The sequence below is a fragment of the Carcharhinus amblyrhynchos genome, chromosome 15, assembly GCF_965287045.1.
Source record: "Carcharhinus amblyrhynchos chromosome 15, sCarAmb.v2.hapA, whole genome shotgun sequence".
Classification (NCBI taxonomy): Eukaryota; Metazoa; Chordata; class Chondrichthyes; order Carcharhiniformes; family Carcharhinidae; genus Carcharhinus; species Carcharhinus amblyrhynchos.
Window position 1 is genome coordinate 3,980,287 of NC_137338.1, and position 16,791 is coordinate 3,997,077.

General features: G+C 51.1%; 1 non-coding gene across 1 annotated transcript; it reads left to right on the top strand.

The window, feature by feature from the left end:
* The first annotated feature begins 11,789 nt into the window (after window positions 1-11,789).
* Window positions 11,790-11,861, top strand: trnaw-cca (transfer RNA tryptophan (anticodon CCA)). The gene has a single exon. It is a non-coding gene; the product is annotated as a tRNA-Trp (tRNA).
* The last annotated feature ends 4,930 nt before the right edge of the window (window positions 11,862-16,791 follow it).

Sequence of the window (16,791 nt, forward strand, 5' to 3'; positions counted from 1 at the left end):
GAGACTCGATGGGCCGAATGGCCTCTTTCTGCACTGTAGGATTCTATGATTCTAACTGCAAAGCTCTCAGCTACAACACAAGAACACTGGAACAAAGCACAACAGTTACCTAACTGCTGGGTTTAAAGATAGCATGGTGGTGACTGAGTGCAGGATCTCTCTCTCTGAGTTTAATACTGGTTATGGGTAATGAATGAACAGGGTCTGAAGAGTTTATAACATACGTGTATTTCACACAATGTGTGAATCATTGCTTCAAACAGAAACAAGGTTCAGCTCATTCATCCTGCAGTGGTAACTCTCTCAATTGTCCTTCTAAATAACAGTGAGAGTTTTCCACACACTGCCTGTTGCTGAGACAGCCCATCTCTCTCTGTGAGAGGTTCTGCTATCCTCTGTGACACTGACTCACGTGTGTGTGAGAGAGAGACAGAAAGGGTTAGTTCCTATTTACTGAAACTGAGACCAACCCGGGAATATCCTTACCCAGAACCAATCCACAATCCGTCTCCCACTTGAGACACCGACCCAGGGGAGGGTCACTGCACAATCCAGACACCTCCCTACAGTAAACCTTTCACTATTAGATTAGGTATCAGCAGCATTTGACCAGAGCTATCTGCAAGTCTGAAATAACCAATGAAAGCCAAGCATTTACCAACACTTATTCCCCTAAGGTGTCGATACTCTGTTTCCCGTGATGTGTACAAACACTGCAAACAAAACATGAAGTATGGTGTCTACCTGGTGCCCAGACGAGAAGGTGTCAGCAGAGTTTCTGGTTCCCTATCCATCAAAAAGGTCAAAAACTCTTCTACATTTCCAGCCTGATCATTAAGCCTTTGAATCCCGTCAGAAACAGCAAGAGTTTGGGACATGGACGAAGACAGCATTGAGCTTTTAGCTCCACTTGCCTGAAGTATTGGTTAAGTGTGCCCACACTGACCTGCGACTTGGGCAGGTGGGTGACAGAGAGTTGCTAGCATCTGTGGAACCATGTCCCCATCAATCACTGCCTTCAGCAGAAGGTCAGGGCAGAATCCCAACATTACAATGAGCTGCAGCACACAGCAGTTACCTGCATCATTGTAAGGAACATTGGTGCGGCCTTTAGTCCTGGCGATCGCTTCTTTCTCTCGCAGGGTCTGGGCAAGTTCCTTGTCGGAAAGGATCGGAAAGCTGCCAAAAAGCGCACAGCACATCTGCACCTCACGACATACGTAGAACAACTGCATGTGCATCATTGTATATGCCATTGGTCTCGTATCTTTTGAAACCATCACAGTCCCCACATTACTTCCAAACAACACTGGGAGTTTCAAGGGTCTGTCACCACAGACAGAATTGTTCTGCCTCGCTCAGCGACACGAGCTTATGTGTGAGAGAGAGCGCGAGAGAAAGAGCGAGAGAGACTTTGTTCTTATTTACAGAAGCTGGGATTGACTGGGGAATATCATTACCCAGAACCCATCGACAATTTTCCTACAACCTGCTGCCAGTAACCCAGGGGAGCTTCCTCTCACACATCAGGTGCTCCTGTGCAGTAGGCCTTTAATTATCACACTAGTATCAGCAACATTCGATGAGAACTGATCTGAAATAAACATTCAAGTATTTTAACTTTAAACTTCACCAGATCCCATCAATTGGGCTTCACCCAATGTGTAGATTCTGTCTGCTTCCTGTACCACACCAGCAAGATGGGGGTTTAGTCTCTCCTCTAAGTCAATGAGAGGAGGAGGGAGCAGGGTTGGCGTCACTGACCTTACTTTCCCATCAATGGAGAAACATAACAAATCTTCTGCAGTTCCTTCTGGAGCTCGGAGTCACTGTTTAAAAATAAGGGGTCACCCATTTAAGGCAGAGGTGAGGAGAAATGCTTTCTCTCTGACAGACATTGGCTTTTGAGCATCACCTTCTCAAAAGGCAGTGGGAGCAGAGCCTTTCACCGTTTCTAAGGCAGAGCTAGATAGATTCTCGATAAGGAAGGGGTTTCAGGGTTAGATTAGAATCCCTACAGTGCAGATGGAGGCCATTGGGCCCATCGGGTCTGCATCGGTACCAATCCCACCCGGTTCCTAACCCCGTAAACCCACATATTTACCTTTCTATTCCCCTGACACCAAGGGGCAATTTTAGCATGGCCAATCAACCTACCCCGCACATCTTTGGACTGTGGGAGGAAACTGGAGCACCTGGAGGAAACCCATGCAGACACGCGGAGAACGTGCAAATGCCACACGGACAGTGACGTGAGGCTGGAGATCAACCCAGGCCCCTGTGAAGCAACAGGGGCAGGAGAGAGTGTGACGTTGAGGCTAAAACCAGATCAGTAATGATGTGATTGAAGGTGGAGCAGGTACAAGGGACTGAGAGGCCTACTCTTCCTCATAACTCACATGTTAATTTGCAAATATGCTACTGATCATTAACACTTGAGACCCCCAAGAATTTGGACACCATACAAAGTCAACACTGAGCACAGTTGCAATGCTTCCTTTGGTAATCAGCCAATTAATTGTCAGATTTTGGAGATGGGGATTAGACTTGAGGGTGACAGAGAGTTGCTGGTATCTGTGGAACCATGTCCCTATCAGTCACTGCCTTCAGCAGAAGGCCAGGGCAGGGAGGCAGCAGAATGCCAAGTTGTGATGAGCTACAGAACACATGTACACAGTAGTTACCTGTATCGTCGTAAGGAGGCTCCGTACTGGTTGGTGATTTACGCTTGGCACCTATGACACTTTGCCTAAGTTGTTTATTGGAAAGAATCGGACCGGATTTGAAAAGGTGACAGCAAAACTGCAGCTCAGAGAATAAGGAACCAAGCATCAAATTCAGAAGCCTCATCTCTCCCCTCCTTCACACTAATGCGGAAACTTCCAACAAGATCTTCACAATTAATGGCACAACTTCTCTGAAATCTTTCAGAACAGGGCAACAAGCCAGCCTCTGGACATCGAACCTGTCTGGATGTCTTGCCTATTTCTTGTGACGCTCGCTGTGTGTGTATGAGAGAGAGAGAGTGAGTTTGTTCCTGTTTACTGGGACTGTCTCTGAGTCTGTCGATTAGGGAACAGCATCACCCAGATCCCTCCCATCGCTCCCTCCCCCTTTCTCACACCTGTCGTCACTGACCCTGGAGAGATTCACCTCACAGACCAGCTGCCACGGTACAAAAAACATCGGATTGCTGGATTGGGATTCTGTAGGAATTAGCTGTAGGGACCTGCCCCATGTACCAGAGTGGGTTAGCTCAGATGGGACATTAGACTGAGGCCATTCAGCCCTCCCAGGAGGATATTAAACAAATCCCAGAGCACTAATTCAAGTCAGAACAGAGGAGTAAGTGATCTGATCAGCCCAGGCCAATACTTAATCCTCAGTGAAACAGATCTATAGGGATTCAGGTATATATATTATATCTTTGTGGGATCTTGCTGTGTATAAATCAGCTTCCCCATATTCCTACATTACAGCAGTGACTACAATTCGACAGGTAACTCATTGGCTGCAAAGTATGTTGGGACATCCTGAGGTTGTGACAGGCTCTACGTAAACGCAAATGCTATTTTCCCCAATTCGTGCCTATTCAACAAGTTAAATTCCCGTTATAAATTACACAAGTGTTTCTGCCAATTGAAAACAAGGGGTAAAATTCACCAACGTTGGGAGAATCACATAGAAATCGCAACACTGAATAAGGCCATTCAGCCCAACCTGCCCCTGTTGGTGTTTACCCTCCACAGCAGCAGTTTCACTGATCCAACATTCCTGCTCTAATCCCATATCATGATATTCCCTGTTCCTTCACACTCCTCTCTGAAGTGTTATGAAATGTTGAGCCTGTCTCTGCTGCTTCAGTCCCTGAGGCTGTATACTGGAGCGCGTTTCCCTGAGGCTGTATACTGGAGCGCGTTTCCCTGAGGCTGTATACTGGAGCGCGTTTCCCTGAGGCTGTATACTGGAGCGCGTTTCCCTGAGGCTGTATACTGGAGCGCGTTTCCCTGAGGCTGTATACTGGAGCGCGTTTCCCTGAGGCTGTATACTGGAGCGCGTTTCCCTGAGGCTGTATACTGGAGCGCGTTTCCCTGAGGCTGTATACTGGAGCGCGTTTCCCTGAGGCTGTATACTGGAGCGCGTTTCCCTGAGGCTGTATACTGGAGCACGTTTCCCTGAGGCTGTATACTGGAGCGCGTTTCCCTGAGGCTGTATACTGGAGCGCGTTTCCCTGAGGCTGTATACTGGAGCGCGTTTCCCTGAGGCTGTATACTGGAGCGCGTTTCCCTGAGGCTGTAAACTGGAGCGCGTTTCCCTGAGGCTGTAAACTGGAGCGCGTTTCCCTGAGGCTGTATACTGGAGCACGTTTCCCTGAGGCTGTATACTGGAGCGCGTTTCCCTGAGGCTGTATACTGGAGCGCGTTTCCCTGAGGCTGTATACTGGAGTACGTATCACTGCATACTAATACATGTGACAGTAATAAATCAAATCAAATGTCAGAATAAATCCCACAAAGTGTTAACTGTAACAGCCTTTGATATCACAGAAGGAAGCGAGATATATTCATTTTCCCTGTGTCTAGGAGAAAATGATAGACGAAGGGGAGTGTTCTCCTAATCTGAAATATGTCACAATAAAGTTAATGGTGCTTGCAGCCAACCCAGCAAACAGTGTAATGAATCGTTTCACACACTTCCCTCCAATCCCGCTACTTTTGCATCCATTCCAACAAGGCAACACACAAACAAGGTAAATAAATCTCACCAGTTTGTGCAGCTACAACAATTACATTTATATAGCACCTGTAATGTACTGAAATGTCCAAGACGATTGGCTGGAAAATTACCATGCTAAACCTGACACTGAACAGCAGGAGGAAATATACAAACAGATGGACATAAATTTCATCATGGAGGTTGATTGCTAGGAGGATCTCAAAGCAGGAAAGAGGCAGAGAGATTTCGGGAGGGAATTCTCGAGCACAGGCCCTGGGTAACTGAAGGCACAATCGTGATTCTGGAGCAGGGGAAAGTGTGAGGGAGGCGAAAATCAGAAGAGTGCAGAAAGCGAAGAGGGGCGTGGATCTGGAGGATTGTGTCTCACCAGTTTCAATGCAAAGAAAGAAGGAATTGTGAGGAACACGGCATCACCTACAGAGCTGACAGCTACAACCGAAGAACACACAACCGAAGAACAACAACTGGGAATGAAGGTGGCACAGAATCCGACATTTCTCATCGCTTCATCACAGCTTGGTCATTGGTAATCAATGGCAAGACATGGGGTAGTTTACTGTACAGATGGGGTGGCACAGTGGTTAGTGCTGCTGCCTCATAGCGAGGGGGATTGAATATAAAAGTAGGGAGGTCTTGCTGCAGCTGTATAGGGCATTGGTGAGGCCGCAGCTGGAGTACTGTGTGCAGTTTTGGGCGCCGCACCTGCGCAAAGATATTTTGGCCCTGGAGGGAGTGCAGAGGAGGTTTACTAGGCTGATACCGGAGTTGAGGGGATTGAGCTATGAGGAGAGGCTGAATAAACTAGGCTTGTACTCGTTAGAGTTTAGAAGAATGAGGGGAGATCTCATTGAGACGTATAAGATGATGAATGGGATGGATAAGATAGAGGTGGAGAGACTCTTCCCGCTCAAAAAAGACAGTAGGACTAGGGGGCACAGCCTCAAGATAAAGGGGAGGCGGTTTAGAACGGAGTTGAGGAGGAACTTCTTCACTCAAAGGGTGGTGAATCTCTGGAATTCTCTGCCCGTTGAAGTGGTGGAGGCTGCCTCGCTAAATATTTTTAAGAAGCGGGTTGATGGGTTCTTGATAAGAGAGGGGATTAAGGGTTATGGGGAGAGGGCGGGAAAGTGGAACTGAGCCACAACAGATCAGCCATGATCTTATTGAATGGCGGGGCAGGCTCGAAGGGCTGGATGGCCTACTCCTGCTCCTATTTCTTATGTTCTTATGTTCTTATGTTCTCACAGCGCCAGGGACCCAGGTTCAATACCCTCCTTGGGCCACTGTATGTGTGGTTAGATTGATTGGCCATGTTAAATTGACCCATGCATCAGGGGATTGGCAGGGTAAATATGTGGGGTTAGGGCCTGGGTAGGATTGTTGTCGGTGCAAACTTTAATGGGTGAAATGACCTCCTTCGGCACTGTGGGATTCCATGATTCATGATTCTACGTACAAAGTTCACGCATTGCCTCAAACAGAACGGTGGCTCTTCCATTCACACTGCATTGGAAATTCTTCCAAATGTCCTTGTAAACAAACAGGGAGAGTCTTTTCCCCAGTCTCTCTCACAGACACAGTCAGCAGCCCACTGCCTGTCGCTGACATTCTCTGTCTCACTCTCAGTGAGACTTTCTGTTGCTCCCCATGGCGGTGACTTGAGTGTGAGTGAGAGAGTGAGGGTGTGAGAGAGTGAGGACGTGACAGTACGAGAGTGTGTGCATTTGTGTGTCTGTGCAAGTGTGTGTGTGAGTGTCAGTGTGTGAGTGTGCATGTGCATGAGAGTGTGAGAGCATGAGCGGTGTGTGAGAGTGTGTGTGAGAGTGTGAGTGAGGAGGTTTGTCCTGATTCATTGTATCTGAGACAGACTGGGGAATATTCTGATACTCGCTGAGGTTCTTTCACTTTGCTGGCATTGACCCAGGGGAGCTTCTCCTCAGAGACCAGCCCATTTAAATCTTCAGCTATTATGTTAAGACCACCAGCATTTGATGGAGTTGCAACAAATACCTAAGGAACTTAACCCTAAACTTCACTAACACAAGTCGTGCCCAGTGTGTGGACACATTGCTCCTTGCCACTCAACTGCACGATACAATCAAGACTCAGGTTTGTTCCATGATCTGTGTTGATGACAGGAGGAAGGGGGCAGTGTCTCTCTCATTAGCCTCAGTTTCCTCAACAACTGAAAGGAGTAAGGAAATCTCTGGTTCTTTCTCCTGATCCTTAACCCTTCAGTATCTGCCAGAATTTGCAAAAGGTTGGACATTGGGTGAAGACAGTATTGAACTTAGTTATGATGCACTCCTTGGTTCAATAGCCAGTTAACTGTTAAAGCAATGAAGAGATGGGAATTTGTTTTGAGGTTAACATAATGCAGTTAGAATCTGTGGAACACCGTGTCCATCACTCACTGCCTTCAACAGCAGGACAAGACATGTGCGGAACAGAATCTCAACATTACAATGAGTACACGGGGACACCGCAGTTACCTGTCTTGTCGTAGGGAGGCTCTGTACTGGTTGTCGTTTTACGGACGGTGCTTTTGATAATTTGTCTAAGCTGATCATTTGAGAGGATCGGCCACGAGTTGAACAAATAACAGCACATCTGCAGCCTGGAGAACAAGGAACCAAGTATCATGTCCAGAAGCCTCATCACTCCCCTCCTTCGCACTAATGTAGAAACCTTCCGACAATACCTTCCCGATTAATGGCACGATTTCCTCGGGAACGTTGCAAAAACAGGGGCAAGTAGCGAGTTCCTTGATGCAGGAACCCGTCCGGAGGTCTCAGCTAATCCTGGTGATGCTCGCTTGTGTGTGAGAGAGCGAGTTTGTTCCTGTTTACTGAGTCTGTAGATCAGTGAACAGCATCACCCCAATCCCTTCGACTGTTGCCTCTCCTTCTCACACCTGTCGTCACTGACCCAGGGGAAATGGAGCGCAGAGATCAGGTGCCTTTTCGCAGCAAACCTTTAATTGCTGGAATAAACATGCTGGCATTTCTTAGGAAATAGCTACTGATCTAGAAAGACCCCCCACCCCCCCCACCTCCAAACCCACCTGCAACACTACCGATCCCATGCAAAAACAGGGGGAGAGTTCTGACAAGTGATAGATAGATGTAGATGCCAGCGTCGAGGGACAGAGAGGTTGCCATACGTTCTGTTCAATGTCTATCCCTCACTGAAACCGATTATCTCTGTCTGGGACCTTACTGTGTTCAAATTGGGTGCCACATTTTCCTACATTCCAACAGTATCCAAACTTCAAATGCATTTGATTGGCTTTGGGCTGTCCTGAGGCTGTGACCGGTGCTATGCAAACTCAGTTTATTTCTTTGACTTGTTTAACGGCTAAACTTTCCCTTTGTAAGTCGCACAAATGTTTTTGCTCATTGTAAACCAGGGGTAAAACTCACAAACACAAGTTCCCCACTGGGAAAAATCACACAGAATTTATAACACTGAAGAAGGCCATTCGGCCCAACCAATCCCGGGTGGTGTTTCCCCTCCACAGCAGCCATTTTTCTTATCCCACATTCCCATTTCCTGATCCCAAATCCCGACATTCCCCTTTCCTTCACACTGCACTCCTCTCTAACATCTTCCTACATGTTGTCATGGCCTCCATCACTAATTGCATCAGTATTTTTCATACTTCCAGAATCTTTCCTGTTCTAATAAATGCCACAGTTGCACATAGAATGGAATCCCTACAGTGCAGAAAGAGGCCATTCGGCCCATCGAGCCTGCACCGACAGCAATCCCACCCATCCCCCATAACCCCAGAGAGTTCCACACCAACTTAATCCATAAATTCAACTGCATTCAGCAGCAACAACAACTTAATCCAAATGGCGCCTTTGATGTACTTTACTGCCATAAAGCACTTCACTGGGAAGGGTGAGCAAACAAAATGTGACACGAGCCCAGGAGGTAGGAGGAGAGGTGGCAAAAAAAATAATAATTTGAAGGGGCACCTTAAAGGAGGCAAGAAAGGGAGAGTGGTGGCGTGTTTTAGGGAAGGGGTTCGGGGCTTAGGGCCCAGGCAACTGAGCTCAATTCTGGAGCAATATTGCAAACAAGTCCGGAATTGAGGCATTACCAGGGTTTGGGAGAGCTGCAAGGTTAGAGGAGGTTATGGACAATAGCTTCAGTTACAAAGGCAAGAAATTCTGAGGGATATGGAATTATCCACACAGTCTCAGCTACAATAGAGCAATACAAGAACAAAGCACAATTCTATTGGTTTAAAGGGTGACACAATGCTAATGGCAGGTACAGAATCAGACTCTCTCTCATTGCTTCAACACAAAGTTGGGCATCAGGGATCAATGAAAGCACAGTTTACAGTTTACAACACACATGCGGCAGCACGATGGCACGGTGGTTAGCACTGCTGCCTCACAGCTCCGGGGACCCAGGTTTGATTCTTGGCTTGCATCACTGTCTGTGTGGAGTTTGCACATTCTCCCTGTGTCTGCGTGGGTTTCCTTGGGTGCTCCAGTTTCCTCCCACAGTCCAAAATATGTGTGGGTTAGGTACGCTGGCCATGCTAAATTCTCCCTCAGTGTACCCAACCGGGGGCCAGAGTGCGGCGACCAGGGGATTTTCACAGTAACTTCATTGCAGTGTTAATGTAAGCCTACTTTTGACACTACTAATGTAAACACGAGCTTCATACAATGTCTGGCTCACCGTTTCAAACCGAAACAAAGTTCAACTCATTCACCCAGCAGTGGAAACCCTCCCAAACATCCTTCCATACAACAGCAGGAGATTTCCACTGCCTGTCTGTCTCACAGACTTCAGCAGGCTGCCTATTGCTGACACTGCCTGTCTCCCAAAGAGAGAGTTTCTACTGCTTTCTGTCACACTGGCTTGTGTGTGGGTGGGTTTGTTTCTATTTACTGAACCAGGGGCTGACTGGGGAATTAATATCTTTGTCCAGAAGCTCTCCTGACAACCTGTTAATACTGATCCTGGGGAGTTTCAGCACGCAGACTACGCATCCCCCATGCAGTAAACCTCTAATTATTCAATTCATACCACTGGCATCTGATGGAAAAACAGACCTGAAACTAACATCCAACTAATTAAATCCTAAATTTCACCAATGCGGACTCCCCCACTGTGCAGACGCTCTGCGTTTCTGTGAAACTCAAATTGTACAATACCAGCAAGACTGAGGCTTGCTTGCTGACCTCTGCTCATGAGAGAGGACAGTTAGTAGTCTCACAACACCAGGTTAAAGTCCAACAGGGTTTATTTGGTAGCATGAGCTTTTGGATCGCTGCCCCTTCATCAGGTGAGCCATTCCACGTGAGAGAGGGAGCAGAATTACTGCCATTAAAATCAGTTCTCCACAAACACACAAAAAAAAACATTTTGAAAAGCTTCTCCCATTCTTGCTCCTGACAATTAATTATTCAATACCTGTTGGAAAGTGCAAGAGTTTGGACAGACAGAGACAGTGTCGAGCTCAGCTGTGCTGCTTACCTTGGTCCAATAGCCCGTTCACTGTGGAGAGGGAGAGACAGAGGGAGAGCTGGCGTCTATGGAAGTTGTCCCCACCAGTCACCGTCCTTCAGCAGAAGAACTGATGAGCTACAAGGCACGAGGACACACGAGTTACCTGTATCATCGTATCGGGTCTCAGAGCTGGAACGTGTTCGAGCGATAGCTGCTTTCTCTCGCAGCCTCTGCACCAGTTGCTTGTCAGAAAGGACTGGGAAGCTGTTGAAAAGCACGCAGCACATCTGCACCTCCATAAATATTTCAGTAAGCTGCATGTACATCATTGTTGCTCCCAAAGGCCACGCCGTCTTTTAAAACTATCCGCAGAAGCGCTCAGGAACAACACTGGCATTCTTTGTGAACCGACAGCCACCTTTGCAAGGCAGTAGCCTTGCTGCCTCAGCGAGGGTTCCTGCCGCCGTCTGCGATTCTCGCTTTGGGCTGCCAATCAGCGTGTTTACAGAACGCGGGCGCACGGCGCTGGGAACTGTTTTCCCACAAACTCTCCTGGCTCAACCTAACCTTCTCTCACCTGTGCCCGCTGTCCCAGGAGAGGGGAGTCTGCGGCACACCAGGTGGCTGCAGACAGTAAACTCTTAATTACCAGACACTGGGCTTGATTAAAGGGATAACTGCCAGGGGTTTCAATCAGCGTCGTGTTCGACAGAGCAGCTGGTGCGGAGCCTCTCCGGGGCTCCCTCCGGCTCACTCACCGACACACCACCATTCAGGACGAACCCGCTTCCATTTACAGCCCAACTCCCCGACCTCAAGGGGTTCCAAAGTGCTTCGCCACCCAATGGAGAGCGATCTTGCTGCGAGTGACAGCCTCGGGTTTCTGGATTCACTGGAAACGTGGGTGGGACTTGAACCCTCACAAATACCCAGAGCGCTACCGGTGAGGATGGTGGGGTGAGGATGGTGGGGGAGGAGGGGGTGAGGATGGTGAGGTGAGGAGGGGGATGAGGATGGTGGGGGAGGAGGGGGTGAGGATGGTGGGGTGAGGAGGGGGATGAGGATGGTGGGGGAGGAGGGGGTGAGGATGGTGAGGTGAGGAGGGGGATGAGGATGGTGGGGGAGGAGGGGGTGAGGATGGTGGGGTGAGGAGGGGGATGAGGATGGTGGGGTGAGGAGGGGGATGAGGATGGTGGGGTGAGGAGGGGGGTGAGGATGGTGGGGTGAGGAGGGGGGTGAGGATGGTGGGGGTGAGGATGGTGGGGTGAGGAGGGGGTGAGGATGGTGGGGTGAGGAGGGGGGGTGAGGATGGTGGGGTGAGGAGGGGGGTGAGGATGGTGGGGTGAGGAGGGGGGTGAGGATGGTGGGGTGAGGAGGGGGGTGAAGGATGGTGGGGTGAGGAGGGGGGTGAGGATGGTGGGGTGAGGAGGGGGGAGGAAAGTGGGGGTGAGCGGGGAGGAAAGTGGGGGGGAGGGGGGGTGTTTAGGATGGCAGAGGAGGAGGTGGGTGACAGGCCACACAGCAGCCATGTCTTTGGCCCTCTCTGCCTGGGTGCCGGCCGTGTGGCTCTGTGGGTAGACCTCGTGGTGCAACGGTAGCGCGTCTGACTCCAGATCAGAAGGCTGCGTGTTCAAACCACGTTGGGGTCAAGCCGTTTTTTTTTCCCCTTTGGTCTGCAAGTCAACCGAAGGAGGTTTGCAGTTCCATCATTGAACACACTCGCACCAACTTCAAAATGGGCAAGGAAAATAAGTGCCAGAGTGCTACCCACAGAGCCACACGGCTGGGCACATGGGCAGAGAGGGCCAAAGTCATGGCTCTGAGTGGCCTGTCACCCCCTCTCCTCCCCCACCATCCTCACCCCCTCCTCCCCCGCCATCCTCACCCCCCTCCTCCCCCGCCATCCTCACCCCCCTCCTCCCCCGCCATCCTCACCCCCCTCCTCCCCTGCCATCCTCACCCCCCTCCTCCCCACCATCCTCACTCCCCTCCTCCTTCACCATCCTCAACCCCCTCCTCCCCGCCATCCTCACCCCCTCTCCTCCCCCGCCATCCTCACCCCCCTCCTCCCCCGCCATCCTCACCCCCCTCCTCCCCCGCCATCCTCAACCCCCTCCTCCCCCGCCATCCTCACCCCCCTCCTCCCCCGCCATCCTCACCCCCCTCTCCCCCCGCCATCCTCACCCCCCTCCCCGCCCCCTCCCCGCCATCCTCAACCCCCTCCTCCCCCGCCATCCTCACCCCCCTCCTCCCCGCCATCCTCACCCCCCTCCTCCCCCGCCATGCTCACCCCCTCCTCCCCCGCCATCCTCAGCCCCCTCCTCCTTCACCATCCTCAACCCCCTCCCTCCCCCGCCATCCTCACCCCCCTCCTCCCCCGCCATCCTCACCCCCTCCTCCCCTGCCATCCTCAACCCCCTCCTCCCCCCCTCCCCCGCCATCCTCACCCCCCTCCTCCCCCGCCATCCTCAACCCCCTCCTCCCCCGCCATCCTCACCCCCCTCCTCCTTCACCATCCTCACCCCCCTCCTCCCCGCCATCCTCACCCCCCTCCTCCCCCGCCATCCTCACCCCCCTCCTCCCCCGCCATCCTCACCCCCTCCTCCTTCACCATCCTCAACCCCCTCCTCCCCCACCATCCTCACCCCCCTCCTCCCCCACCATCCTCACCCCCCTCCTCCCCCACCATCCTCACCCCCCTCCTCCCTTCACCATCCTCAACCCCCTCCTCCCCCGCCATCCTCAACCCCCTCCTCCCCCGCCATCCTCACCCCCCTCCTCCCCCGCCATCCTCACCCCCCTCCTCCCCCGCCATCCTCACCCCCCTCCTCCCCCGCCATCCTCACCCCCCTCCTCCCCCGCCATCCTCACCCCCCTCCTCCCCTGCCCTCCTCAACCCCCTCCTCCCCCCCCTCCCCCGCCATCCTCACCCCCCTCCTCCCCCGCCATCCTCACCCCCTCCTCCCCCGCCATCCTCACCCCCCTCCTCCCCCGCCATCCTCACCCCCCTCCTCCTTCACCATCCTCAACCCCCTCCTCCCCCACCATCCTCACCCCCCTCCTCCCCCACCATCCTCACCCCCCCTCCTCCCCCACCATCCTCACCCCCCTCCTCCCCCACCATCCTCACCCCCCTCCTCCCCCACCATCCTCACCCCCCTCCTCCCCCACCATCCTCACCCCCCTCCTCCCCCACCATCCTCACCCCCTCCTCCCCCACCATCCTCACCCCCCTCCTCCCCCACCATCCTCACCCCCCTCCTCCTCCCCCACCATCCTCACCCCTCTCCTCCTTCACCATCCTCAACCCCACTCCTCCTCCACCATCCTCAACCCTCGTCTCCCCCACCATCCCCCACCCCCCCGCACCATCCTCACCCCCTCCTCCCTTCTCCTCCGCCCCACCCAGCTCTTAGCTTGGGGCACAGTGTCTGGATTTGTAATAAATACAGCAGCAACAACAGTAAGCTGCATTACAGAATCAGCGAATCCTGCAGTGCAGAATCAAGACAGCCCATTGAACTTGCACTGACAATAAATCCCACCCCCCCCTCCAGACCCTATCCCCATAACCCCACATATTTATCCCACTAGTCCCCCTGACACAAAGGGGCAATTTTTTTAACATGGCCAATCCACCCAACCCGCACATCTTTGGACCGTGGGAGGAAACCGGGACACCCTGAGGAAACCCACGCAGACATGGGAGAACGTGCAGACTCCACACAGACAGTGACCAAAGCTGGAATTGAACCCTGGTGCTGAGGCAGCAGTGTTAGCCACTGTGCTGCATTTATATAGCACCTTTGTCAGCCAAACATTCTCCCAGGGTGCTTCATTGGAGAGTTAATCAAACTAACAGCTGAGACCCAAACATTTGGACAGGCAGTCAAAGACCTCAGTCAGATTTTACACAACATCTTAAAGAGTAAAAGATAGGAAGGGAGAGGGAGAGACACCAAGAGAGAAAATTCATTAGCATTGGCACACCCCTGGTAATGTATAAGGATGTGGAATGATACTAATGTTTTTCTCTTTTAATTCACAGGTTTTAAGTTGGTCCGCCTTGTTGTCCAACGAGGGGCATACACGCGATGGGTCGTACTAGGGCTGCTCTTGGATGTTCGAGAATAGCCTAGCGCTTCATGTCGTTAGTGTGCGCTTAAACTGGACCAGATACTGGGCAACACAACAGCTCAGTGACTATCACTGATTGTTGTGCAGACACCTGGATTTGGGCCAGTGTCTGTGGGAGTTTGCGCATTCTCCCCGTGCTTGCGTGGGTTTTCTCCGGGTGCTCCGGTTTCCTCCCACACCCCAAAGATGTGCTATTAGGCTGATTGGAGGTAATAAATTGTCTCTAAATTAGTTTCCCTCAATGTGGAATGCTATAAGCAATAGATAAGGGTCATGGGTGGAGGGGGGTCTGGTAATGTTAAAATGGTGGCGTGGGCTCGTTGGGCTGAAGGGTCTGTTTCCCGAGCTGCTTTTGTTCTTTGTTTAAAATGCTGGAAAATCTCAACAGGTCTGGCAGCATCTGTAAGCGGAGAAAAGAGCCGATGCTTTGAGTCCAGATGACCCTTTGTCAAAGCTTAGCCTAGTATCATCTGGACTCGAAACATCAGCTCTTTTCTCTCCTTACAGATGCTGCCAGACCTGTTGAGATTTTCCCAGCATTTTCTCTTTTGGTTTCAGATTCCAGCATCTGCAATATGCTTTTATGAGACAGAGAGACAGGCAGATTTAGGGGGAAATTCAAGGGATTAGGGATAAGGCAGCTGAAGGTACGTTCATCCAGGGGTTGCACGAGAAACCAGGATTGAGGGAGCAGAGAGACGTTGTGGTACTGGAGGAGGTGATGTCCAAGACTTCACACAAAAGAGGCAAGAAATTCTAAGGAAGGAGCAACACCTCACAGTGACAACACAGGAGACACGGAATAAAACATAACAATTAGCTGCTGGATTAGAAGGTGGTGTTGAATTCTTCCAGTGCAGATGGCGGCCATTTGGCCCATTGAGTCTGCTCCATCTCTCTGAAGGAGCATCTTTCCCAGGCCCACCCCTCTGCCTTATCCTCGTAAGCCCACTCATTCACCATGGCCAATCCACCTAACCCGCACGTTTTTGGACTGCGGGAGGAAACCAGAACACCTGGAGAAAACCCATTCAGACATGGGGAGAATGTGCAAACTCCACACAGATCAGAATCGAACTTCAGTCTCTGGTGCTGAGAGGCAGCAGTGCTAACCACTGTGTCAGCTCTGGTGATACAGAATGATATAATGTGTCTCTGCACAGGCAGCAGCACACTGTCCGTTACTGATACACACACACACAGTCTCTCTCTCTCTCTCTCTCTCTTTCTCCCAGTGAGAGTTTCTGCCACTCTCTGTGACACTGGCATTATGAGTCTGTGAGAGAGTTTGTTCCTATTTACTGAAACCAGGACTGGCTGGGGAATATCTTTGCTCACAATCTCTCCTGACTCCTGCTTCTCAATCTGGCAACACACACCCAGGGGAGATTCATTTCATAGGCCTTGTATATTAAACCTTTCACTATTCCATTCATATCACTGGCATTTTGAAAGGACCAGATTTCAGAGCTGAACCAAACACACAATTCGTTCAATCTTCAGTGTCACCAACCTTTATTTCCCCAGTGTGCCCTTGCTCTCTGTGACACTCATCTGTACAACACAAGCAAGACAGATTTGCTCCCTTGTCAGTGCTGATGAGGGGAGAAGGGAGCTGGGTCGCCATCATTAACCAGATTCCCCATCGGTCCAGCCACTGAAAACTTCCCTCCGCTTTTAACCCTTCAACTACTGCCAGAGAGTGAGAGATATTGGACAAAGACAGCATTCTGCTCAGCTGTGATGCTTCCTGCAGTCGCATAGTTGGCGAACAATCCAGGCGCACAAATGGGAATTGGGGTTGCCAATTACAGAGGGTTGCTTGCATCTGTGGAACCCTCTCCGGTCAGTCAGCAACTTCAACAGGAAGGCTGGCCAGGAGACGGGGACTGAAGCTGACATTACGGTGAGCACGAGAGAATACAGCAGTTACCTTTATGGTCGTAAGGAGGCTCTGCAGTGAGCTTGGTACCTGGTTTAGACACAGTGCTTCTGACACTGTCCCTAAGTTGGTCATTGGAAAGGAGCGGATAGGAACCAAACATCTGGCAGCACATCTGCAGCTCGACAAACAAGTGATTCAGCTCAAGGTATAGAAGCGTCATCATCCCTCTCCTTTCTGGGAATCTTCCAAAATAAAGTCCTCCCTCCGAAACGTGCAATGTCTCAATACGCAAGCGAGCTTCTGGATGTGGGACCTTGACGCACTGAAATGCCCGGATGTATCAGCTAATTCCTGTGACACTCTTTTGTCTGACAGAAACAGTGAGCTTGTTCCTTTTCACTGCAACCACCTCAGAGTCTGTCGATCAGGGAGCTGCAACTCCCAATATCCCTCCTACCTATCCTTTCTCACACCTGTCGTCACTGACCCAGGGGAGATTCACCTCACACAGCAGCTGCCTCTGCAGAATAAACATTGCCTGCTACATTCAACACGCC